This window comes from Pavona decussata, unplaced genomic scaffold (genome assembly GCF_977016875.1).
Source record: "Pavona decussata unplaced genomic scaffold, jaPavDecu1.1 SCAFFOLD_469, whole genome shotgun sequence".
NCBI classification, from domain to species: domain Eukaryota; kingdom Metazoa; phylum Cnidaria; class Anthozoa; order Scleractinia; family Agariciidae; genus Pavona; species Pavona decussata.
This window is the reverse complement of record NW_028145807.1, coordinates 115,369-127,954: the sequence shown is the minus strand read 5'-3', so window position 1 is coordinate 127,954 and position 12,586 is coordinate 115,369. Positions and strand designations below refer to the sequence as shown.

At 40.4% G+C, this 12,586-nt stretch overlaps 1 long non-coding RNA gene and 1 pseudogene across 1 annotated transcript; one reads left to right on the top strand and one right to left on the bottom strand.

The window, feature by feature from the left end:
* Nucleotides 1-272: 272 nt before the first annotated feature.
* On the bottom strand, nt 273-7,842 carry LOC146450276 (uncharacterized; annotated as a pseudogene).
* A 2,764-nt stretch (nt 7,843-10,606) lies between these two features.
* LOC146450275 (uncharacterized) lies at nt 10,607-11,712 on the top strand. The gene is made up of 2 exons (XR_014860341.1): nt 10,607-11,254; nt 11,570-11,712. It is a non-coding gene; the product is annotated as an uncharacterized LOC146450275 (long non-coding RNA).
* Nucleotides 11,713-12,586: the final 874 nt, after the last annotated feature.

Here is a 12,586-nt window from a genome sequence, read left to right as displayed (position 1 = left end):
GCTTATGCGAGTTAGCCAACAGGACGATGTATGTGCTGTCCTATCTAGTGATAAAATCATCACGACTTTTTTTATATATCACATCATCCAACAGAAATTCTCAAAGTTTTCGCTTTGTATGCAAAGTTTGTTACATACCCTGCGAGATGCTACATTTTGTCTGTGTGACCTGTCGTGCGAAAAGTAGCCTCTACCGACAACCGTTCAAATCCGTCCAGAAATCTGGACGAATAAATTTTAAAAAACGGGTTTTTTCCTTTTCTTGACCGGTTTCGAGCATTGCGTGAGTCTTGCTTAGCAGATAACAGTTGTCGCAATTATTTTTATTCCCACGAAACTCGCGCCATTTGACGACAGACGTGACAATTAATTTTGCTTGCGAATGGCGTGACGAATTTCGCGCATGCACGATAGAAAATTGAACGGTTGTCGGCAGAGGCTACTTTTCGCACGACAGCTCCCACAACGAAAATGTAGCCTCTGCTGGCAAGATATTTGTTACATCGATCACTACTGACAAAGCCCAACAATGTATTTTATAAAATGCGAAAGAAGAATACGTAGTGCAAAATTCAGTTATTTCCGACATGAGCACAACTTAGCGTAGGCATCAAGTGGTTCAGTAAAAGTACGTTTTCTTGAGTTGCTACCATTTGTTCGCAGACTTAATGCTCTGCATACTTCTCTCAACTGTGCTAACTTCAGCGAACTGAGCTTTCCAGCACGCGAAAGTTCACAAACGTTTACTGCTTCTACTTTAATAGGGTGACTGATATTTTGTTCAATGTCTCTGTAAACCTCCTGGCGTATGGCTTGAATGTAGTCTTCTGATTCAAGGGCTATGAGGTCTTCGTCTGTTACTTCTTGTTCCTCCTCCTGGCCCCTATTTCATCAACTTGTCTTTGGCGCTGCAACGCTGAAATCCTTGCGAAAAAGTTACTAATTTGTTGAGCGGTTCTCCATTCGTCTGGTTTAAATTGTAACGTTCCACTGCTATCTTTAATACTCTTCATCTCTCTAGCCACGTGAATTGGATCAGCCTTTTGCCCTCCCGCTACTCCTTGGTTAAATTTCTGAACAAGAAAGGCTTTTACTTTCTCTTCCATCCTGTTGGTCCGCTTAGTTGATTTAAGCGCCCACCCTTTATTACGGCGTTCTCTAGCACTGGAAGGCCCGGCTTCTTCAAATGCAATTCGCTGTCTATCTCCGCTAGCCACATGCATCTCTCCGAGTCGGTCAGCCCACTTCTTTCGTGCCGCATCGTACACAGACTCACAATCTAGATCTGACGCACGTATATGCTTCCCTGCGTCCATGTGAGCTTCCGCTTCTTCTCGAGTCTTGAACGTTAGCACGCATGTACTTTCACTGCATGAGAATATTTCTCCTCGTGGACTGGAAACATGGCTAACTGAGCCAAGATTGTTGCTACGTGGACCCCACTCCTTTAGGATTTTCAATCCAGTTTCTTCCTGTGGTACAACTTCAAGCTGACTGTATGATAAGAATCTGCCGGGTCCAACGTTGAATGCACGCCAAGCGCGTATTCCGTTTTTCTCAAACGAAAAGTTGTTAAGAAGGCTGATACCTGGTATCTCGTTGGCGGTGATTTCTTTATTAGTGTCCACTTTGACAACTGCCACCCTGACTCCTTTTACTCCTCCATGCGACTCTAGTGCTGTCTTCATGTCTTCCGCAGTGATGACATTGTGTTTTTCATTGACCCATCGTCGTAGGTGTGCCTTCATAGGGGCGGTCTTTCGGTCACAGATGTCTTTTCCGGACTGTGGCTCTGAAAAGTCGTCACGCAGAATTGTCATGCTGGTTCGTTGACCAATGAACGGAAGACTGAGCAAAAGAGGTCCACTATGGTAGCAACCTGCGTTATCGGATCTCAGGAAAACACTTTCAATCTCCGGTGATTCTTTCTTGATGGTATTTAAAAGATGCTCTATTATAGAGGCTACAGCAAAGCTGTTCTGCGTGCAGTTATCGAACAGATGGACAAAACATTCCACTTGGAAGTTTTCAGTATGCTTAGTGATAACAGCACTCACATGCCAGCTTCGTCCTCGTTTTCCGAAGAAATCACTCATTCGTTCCCGATAACGTTGTGGGAGGTATTTCATGGCCCAATCCATAACGATTAAACATGAAGCTGAATCAACATGTACAAGAGCAAATTGCTTTCCTTCTTCTTGATTTACTGTGCGGAGCAAATGCGCCTTCCATGATCCACTCCTGGATAGATGCCAAACAGCGTTTGTAGTCGTGGCTTAACCGCCATCTGTGTTCCTCCGGCATCTCAACACGGTTGATCTCAGATTCAATTTCCTTCAAAACTGTCTCTAATGATTCGCATTGCTCGCAGTCAGTTTCATGTTCGTGCTGACATATGCTTTGCAGGTTGGAGTCACTTGTATCACCTAGGGCATGTGCAGTGCAGTGATCAGCACAAGTTTCCTCTCTGCCAACATGGGACTTAAACTCAGTCTTGAGGTATCTCTTTGCCTCCTTGATTTTTTGTTCTACATCCTTTACCCAGGTAGCCTCCGATCCATAGTCTCCAAGCGTCTTAAGCACGTCAGTGACATTGTCTATGGCCTCCGTCCCTTCTGCTGTAGTGTTGTCGAGTCCCTGCAAAGATTTTTGCGTTGAGGCACCACACACCTCTATTATTCTGTAGAGTGAACGCTGTCCTGCTGGTTCAAAATTCTGCTCTTTGCAGTAAACTGAGTATTGCTCAATTATTCTTGACAGTATCATAGTCCTTATAACTGCCGGAATGATAATGCTTCCTCCCGTATCGAGCTTAAGCACTTTTGTGCCAAATGCTACGTCCTGCAGCATCTCAGGTCTTGCGATGTAATCGATAAAATGATCGATTTGAACGGGTGAGATTCGAGAACGGAAAATTGGCTCTTGCGGAACAGGCAGACCTTCACCAACTTTGGTAGCATGCTGTCGAGCTTCATCTATTCGCCATTTTGAAAGTGTTGGTATCATGCTCATCAACTGGGACCTGCTAAAATCATTGGCAAAGAGAGAGAGAGTATCTGTCGTTTTGTTTGCCACGACTCGGCATGGTTATATGACTTGATCAGAACGTCGATTATCCCAGATTTCGGATCAAAACTTCTACGTTTAGTGGCACCAGCAGAATCCTTATTTACTCATATTTCCTGTCGAAGAGTGGTCCATAATTCCTCTTCCTGTCCAGGGCTAAGGACCGAAAGTGCTGTGTAGATGCTTTCTTTGGCCTTCCGCAGATAGTACTTTTGCTGTGTTTTCGATATATCATCCCAAGACGTATTCAAAGTTGACAGAATAGGTGAAATTCTTCCTCCAGATAAACTGCTTATGGTATTGTTCAGTAGCTGCCTTCTCTGTTGCTGTTCCTCTACTTCGTCGGACCAGATACTGATTTCTTCTTCTGGGATACTTTGTTGGGATGATTGTGATGATGATGAAACCACTTCTTGTTCTGCATTAGACGTTACCAGAACCCCCTGATCTTCATTCTGCTGCTGCAGTTCAAATACATCTTCATCACCAGCCACTTGAGACTGTCAGTGCAATAAAAGGGATATTAACTACATTTCCATAATTTTTCTGTTACGTTGTTACCGAGAATGGAGCCACAGAAAAGGGAGTTACAGGACTCATTAACGAGTAAAAACCACTAAAAGTTGCAAACAGACTAAAAATTAAACCTGAAACCGAATTTTTGATTTGTTGTCATCCAAAAATTTTGCGACCATGGTAACATGAAGTGACGTAACGACTTCTTCTTCCTTTTGTATTCAAACCTTTCCCGGTACTAGAGCCTACCCCTCGTCCTTACATTAGAGAGATTTAAAATCACGGCAAACAGCAAACGTCGATTTGCCGCGTCTCTTTTATTGTAGTTTACTAGTCATGATATCTACACAAATAGAAGTTTCAACTAAAAGCGGAAGCGATGTACTCACTATACCTTAATCGCTTTATTTTGTTATAATTTTTGTTTTAATAATTTTTTTAATTGATAGATTTGTTACGTAATAATATGTTAGAGCAAGCATTTATGAAAGTAAAAATGTTCTTCCCTTTCTCCAAAATAAATAAATCTTTGTGTCACATTTACACCCTTCTCCATCCCCCATAAAGGACACTCTCTACAACGCCCCCTCAAAAAGTGGCCGTCGTAGAGTGGTACTGGTCGGACTGCATCAAGCTTGCAGGTCGCTAAAAAACGTTAGGGTGGGGATAGCTAGTCCATCTAACTCCATCTATTTTCAAACTGAAAAAAGAGACATTAACGTTGGCAATGCTATCTATCGCTTTTTCGGTCTCAGTTTCTAGCTTCCCAGCAAATGATATTTTTGTTCCAAATTCCCTTCCCTCCCCCGAGTTTCCCATCCACGTTTCTTTCACGATTTTTCTGTTGTTCTTCTTTTGTTTTCTTTTACAGTCTTGGATTGGTTTTTAAATATTTAAACCTGTTGTTACGTGTTTCAGATGCCTAACTTAAATTGCGTGACCAAAGAAAGCAAATACACAACCTGCTGATCGCCCCTTCCTCTTTCAGAATCTTCTTCATGGCGTAGTCTGTAATGCTCTGTGCGACACTTCACACAAATAGCTAATACAAATGAAATAGATAAAGATTAAAAATGTCACTCTTAATTCAAACCCCAAAAATCGAATTTTATACATAGTTTGTGGGACAGCTAAAATTTAGACATTGAGTTTCAATCTTGTCATCAGTGAAAGTGGAAAAGTACGAGCACTTAAAACATTTTAAGAAAATAGCGCGAGATGAATGATTATTTTTATTTGAAAAATTTTTCCTGTTCTAAAATAATCTGAAAAACGTTTACAGTTGTAGTTTATAGTTCCTGTTCAAGTAGGCGTGTCACGCTGTAGCTTCTGTCACGACAACACTTGAAAAGTCTTTTTGTGGCAAAAAAGGCTTCCGTTTAGCCTGCGAAGCGCAGACGTATTTCCGGTGGTCGCTTCTCTCCCTCCGTTATTTTTCGGAGGGAGAGAAGCGACGACCGGAAATACGTCTGCGCTTCGCAGGCTAGCTTCCGTTCTGAATAAAAGTATCTTGCTTGCTCACCCCATCCTCGGAGACCGAGGGGCAGTCGTCAGGGCGAAAAAACGTTCTGCGCAAGCTTCTGCGCATCCATTACCGCAGGCTCAAGGCGGGCTTTTCTGTGTGTTGACTGATCGTGTTGACTGTGTTTGTTTGTTGCTGGAGTTCTGAGTGAAATGCACGAGGTTTGAACGTTTGCTCCCTGAAAAGCATTTTGATTTGACATGCTTGCTTTTTGAAAATTACTTTGGATTCAGAACAATTAATGTTAAAGGAAAAATAGATCATTCCGTCAGTCTGAGGTGGAATAAAAGGTTTTGAACATTTTTAAAGAGGCGAGTATTTTTTCTAATTGAATTAAAATCCGCTTGTATTCTGTTATTGGTAGTTACGGTTACTTTTTTTACACACCCAGATTTATTACCTTTGCAGAACCAGCTTAATCTTTGTCGTCAGTCAAAGAACCATATTGCTGTTATAACGCATCAGAGTGAACAAACTTGTGCGCTTACTAAACTTTCTCGGAAATAGAAGGCCAGCAAGCTTACTCAGGATCATTTTTCTGTTGCTCAAGTAATAGTAGTCGGAGTTTTTTTCATTTTCATTACATTGTTTTGTTTTCCAGTGCACTGTAAAAGTTTCTGTTCTTTTTAAGAATAACTTTCTGTACGCAAATTGTCCTTTTCACTCGCTGTGAAGTAGAGAACGACAACTGCCGGCAGTGACTTCAAAACAATTGACTCTTTTCCCGTAAACAACGGCTACAGCTGGATTTGACTGAGGCGACCAAAACAAACCCTTATATGCAATTTTCTGTATTTTCTAATGATCGGCTGAATTTAATTTGCTTAAACGAAGACCTTCGCACGGACCAGTTAAGGTTAAAATAGCTAAATGGTGAATCATGGCTTGGCTTCCAAGTTGCAACTAATCTTTTGGTTTTAAGGTCTTTAGGTAGGTTGTTTTCGAACAGAAAATTCATTTCTTCATTGACAGCAAGAAGTTTTTGAAATAATGTAACTTTAACTTTGTTTGAAGAAAATCCTACTTACGCGTAGGTATTTGACAGATGTTATGCGTGTTCAACTTGACAACACAAAGCGAAATTTATATATCTGCGCGAAATGAGCAAGTTTAAAAAACTATAGTTGCTTTGAAACCGATTTTTGGGAAGATTTTACTAGATAAAGATTGACCTTTTTCTGCCCACATAAAGGCAACGCAATAACTTCTACATTGACGATTTTGTTTATATTAATTTTAGTGATCTGCGAAACTACAAGTGTCCGATCGAGCGAGGGTTTTAAAATATCAGCTCGAGTGCGACAAAGTTCAGTGACTTCAAACACATTGTGGGCAAGCGTTAATTTTTTTGGGCAAATTTCTGTTCAAAGATATGTTGTTTTTGTGTCCACAGTGGAGCTCTGGACCTTATATATCCAGGAACTTCCTTATATGAGCACATTTTGTGAATGCATCTCGAAAAAAATCGGACCTACGCATGTACATTTCCAGTAAAACGCGAGGAAATCAATGTCGTTAAAGTCCGTTTTACTATGAGGTATTCTTCGAGAAAATTTACTGACGACAAGGTTATAACCACAGCTTGAAACGTTTGAAGACAAATTGCCCGTTCTTTCCATGTTAGGAGTGGAAACATTTTATTTTTAGGCAATGAATTATTTGAAATCCCGCCATTTTTTGAAACCCGGCCAGGGGATCTGGGCAAAAAAGTTCGCGCATGCTCATTACGTTTTTCCGCCCTGAAGGGGCAGTCAGTCTGTGCTTGAAAACTTTCTTCGCGCCTTTTCTCCCGACCCGACTGACTGCCCCTGGGTCTCCAAGGATGGCTAACCCTTGTTTGATTTATGGCACATCTAAGGAAATTTATCCCAGCCCCCGCGCTTCTGTTGATATAGGGCCTCTTCATATGAGCCCGGTTGACCGGCTGGCTCGGTTGCCGGGATGAATTTTGCCTTGGGTTCATATGAGAAATTTCAGCCCGGTTTCCGAGATGAGAAAAGGTCAAAGATCCTGGGTACGAGTTCTGGCGCCAAATTTAGGAAACAAAGCAACATAGCGAAACACAAACATTTTAACTTTCGGGCCTATCTTGGCATCGGTAACTCTAAAAGCTGTATCACTGCAGTTAAATGGGATGCTTATGATGTGAAAAATACAGCAGGCAATGCAAGACGATGCCATCCGGACCGCCAGAATTCATCCCGCCGTTCATCCCGGTAACCGGGATGATGTGTTCATATGACAAAATTTCCAGCCCGCTTACCGAGATCTCGGGAACCGAGCCAGCCCGCCCTCTCATATGAACACATTGAAAGCTTTTACAAAGGATTTAGAGGTGAGGCGAGATCTCGGAAACCGAGTCAGCCCGGTCAACCGGGCTCATATGAAGAGGCCCATAGTGGCGCCTTAAAATTTGCAACTTGATACTAGCGCTTTCACTACAATAGTCATACTCGATACGCCTAGAGCCTAGAGCCTTTCGTGATATTTATGGGAAAGGTAATTTACCAGGTAAGATGGACAAAAGGATTTTAAAGTAATAAGAGACACTCACCGGACCCAACTGGGACAGCAGCATTGTGTAAAGCGAAGATTTCCTTGGACGTTGCGTAATTGACACGGCGTGGGTCCTTGACCTGCTTGCGTTGACCTTCGTGCGATGGATAGCAACATGTCGAACTTTTACGACCTCTCCAGTCGACTGTCAGGTCTCTTCTGTGTTTAGGACAGATGGTCATGGCTGCTAATCTGTCTTGAGATAAATCGAAGTGTCTTGCTCTGTTCAAGATGAGCTCCTTCTCAGTGATTTCTATTCCTTCGGATCGCCATCATCGCTTGCTACTCACACCAAGTCCCAGTAACTGTGGTGTTATGTCTTCTTTACAAGCATCCAGCGGCAGAACATTTGTACTAGATCCATAAGAACTACAAGGTGACTGTTGTGAACGGAACGAACAGTTCATATTTTAAAGCAAGTCTGGTACAACGAAAGTACGCAAATTTCGGCGAGTCGTAAATGAAACCTGATAACCCAGCGGCGCGCGAGACATACAAATTTATAGATGTTGCTCGATCTCAAATTACGCAGCAACAATTATTCTTGGTGTTTCACGTGACGTCATAAAAACTGAAATTTATAACAAAACGCAATTTTGGGTTTTTATCTTCATCACATAAAAGAAAATATAAATTTCAATCGGCGTGCTTGTTTTCAGCAGGATAGCATTCTTCGTTTTGAAAATAGAGCAGTTTGAATTTTAGATTTTTGCGTACTGCGTGACAGAAGGATTCAGCTGCTCTAAACATGTCACGTACATGAAAACATCGATTTGCCTCGTGATTTTTTAGGTCTGATCAGCTAACATATAATAGAAACGTCTATTTCAATGTGTGAAAGCCCAGCAGGGAGAAGAAAGGCTTTGAAATAGCCAAAGTGAACTCCAGATGTTTTTGCTGGTTTCCGGCCGCCATGTTGGTGGCTATGTTGGTGTCCACCAACATGGCGTCCCATACGAAACTCTGTAATTTTCCGTGGTACATTTTCTCGAATAACTCGATTATGAGGGATCGCACAGCCCCGTGGCTTTCACACGTTGTTTACGTATCACCCTTCTCCAAAATATCAATTTCTTGACTTTATCTATTGAATGGTTGAGGATTCAATTTTTTTACTTGCGTGACGATGTGTGAGGTGAAAACCACTAAACTTGTCAGTCGTTTATTAATTTCTTAATTTCATATTTTGGCCAACAAACATTTTCTGCAAAATCCAAGTAAAAAGTATTCTCCTGAGACTTTATATGACTGAAAATTCGTCGCACAGACAATTTAAAAATCGTCCATTCATTTCTTTATAATTAATTCTAATTAATATGTCTGCTTTATAATTTGTATCATACGTGTACGACTGCAACGGTTTCCGCTGTTCCAAAGTAAGGTTGATTTCTTTTCATTGCAGTATCCTTTCCAAATTATTTTTTTCGTATAAAGGTGATGAAGTTTTCAGCCGTCTAAAGTTACAATTTAAAGGCCATTACCAAAAAGCAAGGTCACATGTTTTATGCAAAATACCGCAAAATCACGTTCGCGAAAATAGGCTTCCTCTGAAAAGAGTTTCTTGTACCAATCAATACTTTTTTTCGTTTGACTTAGAAGGGTATAGACTATTGTAAAATGGAATTATTTAACAAATAAACAGCCGCACTTTCAAGAAAATGGGCTTAGAAAATCGCCGAAATTCGCTGTCCTGTTACAGTCACGCAACATACCCGGATTAAAACCCTTGGGCAAAATTACCGTTACACTAAAAACTTGATTTTATGCATCCAAAACGTTTATTTTAAGGTACTTTAGCTTCAGAAAAAAACCTGTGCACTAATTCCTTAAGAAAAAATTGTTTTTGACCCGAAAAATTGCCATTGTTTTTGGTGGTTTTTAGGGCTTCTCTTGGCCAAAAACAAAGGGGGGTGGTCGATCTCGAGAGTGAAAAGCCGGGAAATCTTGTTAATGTCACCAAAGTTAATCTTATCAGCTTGGTTCTTAATGCTGAAAAAATAAAGGAAATCGGCTGACCCCAATCTTTTGGCACCGCCCGGTTTTCTCTGACAATGACTCTTAAGTTCTATGTTTAACACATGGGGGCCCTCTTTCTACTGTATACCTAGACTCAATTAAGAGTGCAATTTAAGTATCTGTTCTTCGCCAAAACGGAACGAAAACGCAACGACGATCAATAAGCTAGTGAAAAGGATTTTTTTTCTCAGAAAGTTGTACCATCAATTTTTTTACAAAGTTTATGGTTGTAGCTGTTAAGAATTTATCTTCTCAGCATGTGTACAATGTACATTCTCCATTTTAAATTCCAAGGAAAGTGTAAGAAATTGCACAACAGTTTGCAATAAAAGTTGTTACAATCTACCTGAAAGTGGGAATTTTGTAATTATTGTTGTTTAGGAAAGAGTGGTTTTCATTTGAGTGCTGTGAAACCAAACCTAAAGTAGCTACTGCTAGCCAATCATAACAGACACAAACAACACAACAAACCATTCAGAATTCGAATTTAATACGTGTGAACAAGACCAAGCATAATATATATATTTAGCCAAGCCTAAAAGCGGAGCTCCAATTTTTTTGATAGCATTTATAGAAATCTGCTTATCGTATGGACGTAGTTCCTCATCCTTTCTAAAGTTATATATATTTTTAAAGCATATGCAGCAAGCTCCCCATCAACAATGTAATTCCAGGAGCCCATGATCATCGGGTCCTGGTAATACAGAGAGCACAATTATTTAAGGCTGATTTTTTGTAACAGAGGGCATTTTTTCTTTTTTCATTTTTTCCTTTTACCGAGCAAGGGTTGGTGATTGGTTGATCTTTGCGCTTGTACCACAATCCCGTCCCCAGAGCCAACGCGCGGTTTTGAATGGGAATGAAATTCCTAGGAAAATATATAATCCTTAAATAACAAGGATTGGAACCAGGTTTGTGGGCCCGCGAGAATTGGCACCCCTACCAAACCCATGTTTTCGCGAAAAGCGCTGGGCTCTGAAATCTGGTTTGCAGTCCTTGTTATCTATAGTCTTCTTCGCAGCCGTTATAAGGGTCGTCACGCAACGCTCCTCCCCACGGAGCGTAGCGTGAAGACACTGATAACGGCTGCGAAGGAGACTATGTTATCTAAGGTCTTCCGACTCCTGATCCTGGACTCCTAGTACCCAGATTCTTCATTTAAAAAATGGCGGCTATCACGTTCGCAGAGCCCGCATTACCCTTATCCAGCGGAACGGGCGCTGGATAAGGGTAACGCGGGCTCTGAGTACGAGCGAAGAGGCGATGCTAGTCTTTGCTTCGCTCTATAGATTTGGATCAAACAAGATAAAAGTAGCAGTGTTCAGACATCTTCCTGTATTAGGATGGTGGACAAAAAAGAAAGGATCTTTTTAATTTCTGCATAAGTTTTCAGGTTTGGAAGCATCAAATTTTTCCTACGCCTCGTCTTATTTTTCCTGCGCGACTGTGTGGAAGTGTTCCGTTTTGACAGCAGATTTGAAGAAAACTTTAGTGTGATAAGCTTAAATGTCAAAAGTAGAAGGGGTTTTGCTGTGTCGGTGGAAGGCAAAAGGTCCGACAGCTCCGTCAATCAAGGAGGTAAGATAACTTCAAATCTTTATGTATGCATACACACCTTTAAACTGTTTGTAGTGTTGTTTTTTTCTGACAAGGGAGCAATTTTCTAAAAGAAATCTTTAATCAAGATAATATTAAAATTGCAAGCTAATACGGACAATAGTAGGCCAGTGTTGTTATATGAATTCATTTGGTCTACTAATACTAGGAGATCGTTCCAAACTGGTACACCGTGGAGCAATTGAACAACGAGTCATTATAAGTTATAGGGATTTACAAAATATTTAAAATTTCATCTTTTTCTAGTCAAATTGAGTGATTTTTTTTTATATTTAGGTTCTGTTTGAGGGAGATGCACATTGGAGATGTTTGAATACAGGAGAAATATTTCAAGTCAAATTAGCTTTGTGCCATAATTTTTTATATTTTCTTACTGCACTTGTAGCTCATTAATTCAATAAATTAGATTGAAAAGCTCATTTTTAAAAATTTCTGTTATTCCCAGGTTGATAGCTATTCTTGTGTGCTTATTTTGGTTTTTGTATAAACTCAAACTAAATGGTCAGTCCCATGCAACTGATATTGATTTACAAGAGAGTAAAGATGTCTTTCTTGCTCTTAACTTAATCTAAGAATGCAGTATAATTTTTCCCATTTGTTTTGGTGGGATAGGAAAACATGAACCTTTCATAACTTCCTGTCAATCACATTAGTTCCATTGTTTTGAGAGTGCAAAGTGATACTGTTTTGTTCAGAGCACAGCAGTAATTGGCTGCCTCTTATTCTTGATATTGTATTGTCCTTTGCCAATTTGGTGATGATGTCATCTGCCCCTGCAAAATCTACAGGGGTTGCCAGATATACACATGTATGTCCCAATATCCTTTCATTCATGGCAATCAACTTTAGTTCTCCCACACAATCTCAACTTCAGTCTGTGTAAGGAGTGTGTTCTTTCTATGTTGAATGCAATAAATGTCGTAAGTCTAATTATTCAATGGAAAAAAATTTTTTTTCAGTCCCTAGTCATTTGTACCTGATTTTAAATTAAGTTAGTAAATTGTTTGACTTAGAATCAAGTAACAATTGTGTATAAATCCTCAACTGTCGCTGTCAAAATCGTTACCAAAAAAAATCCATCAGGCAGTTATGGGAGCCGGTTATCCCCAGCAGTTTTTCTACACTTTGCTACACGAGAGTTAACTTGGAGTACAGTTGGAGATAACACAACAATTAAGGGGTAATGAAATTTTGTGTTGTGCGGTACTGACTATACAACTGAGAAATCAGAGAATTATCCTTGGAGTGTAAATTTCTGTGTGGGAAGGAAACCACTTAAATTTTGCATTACCC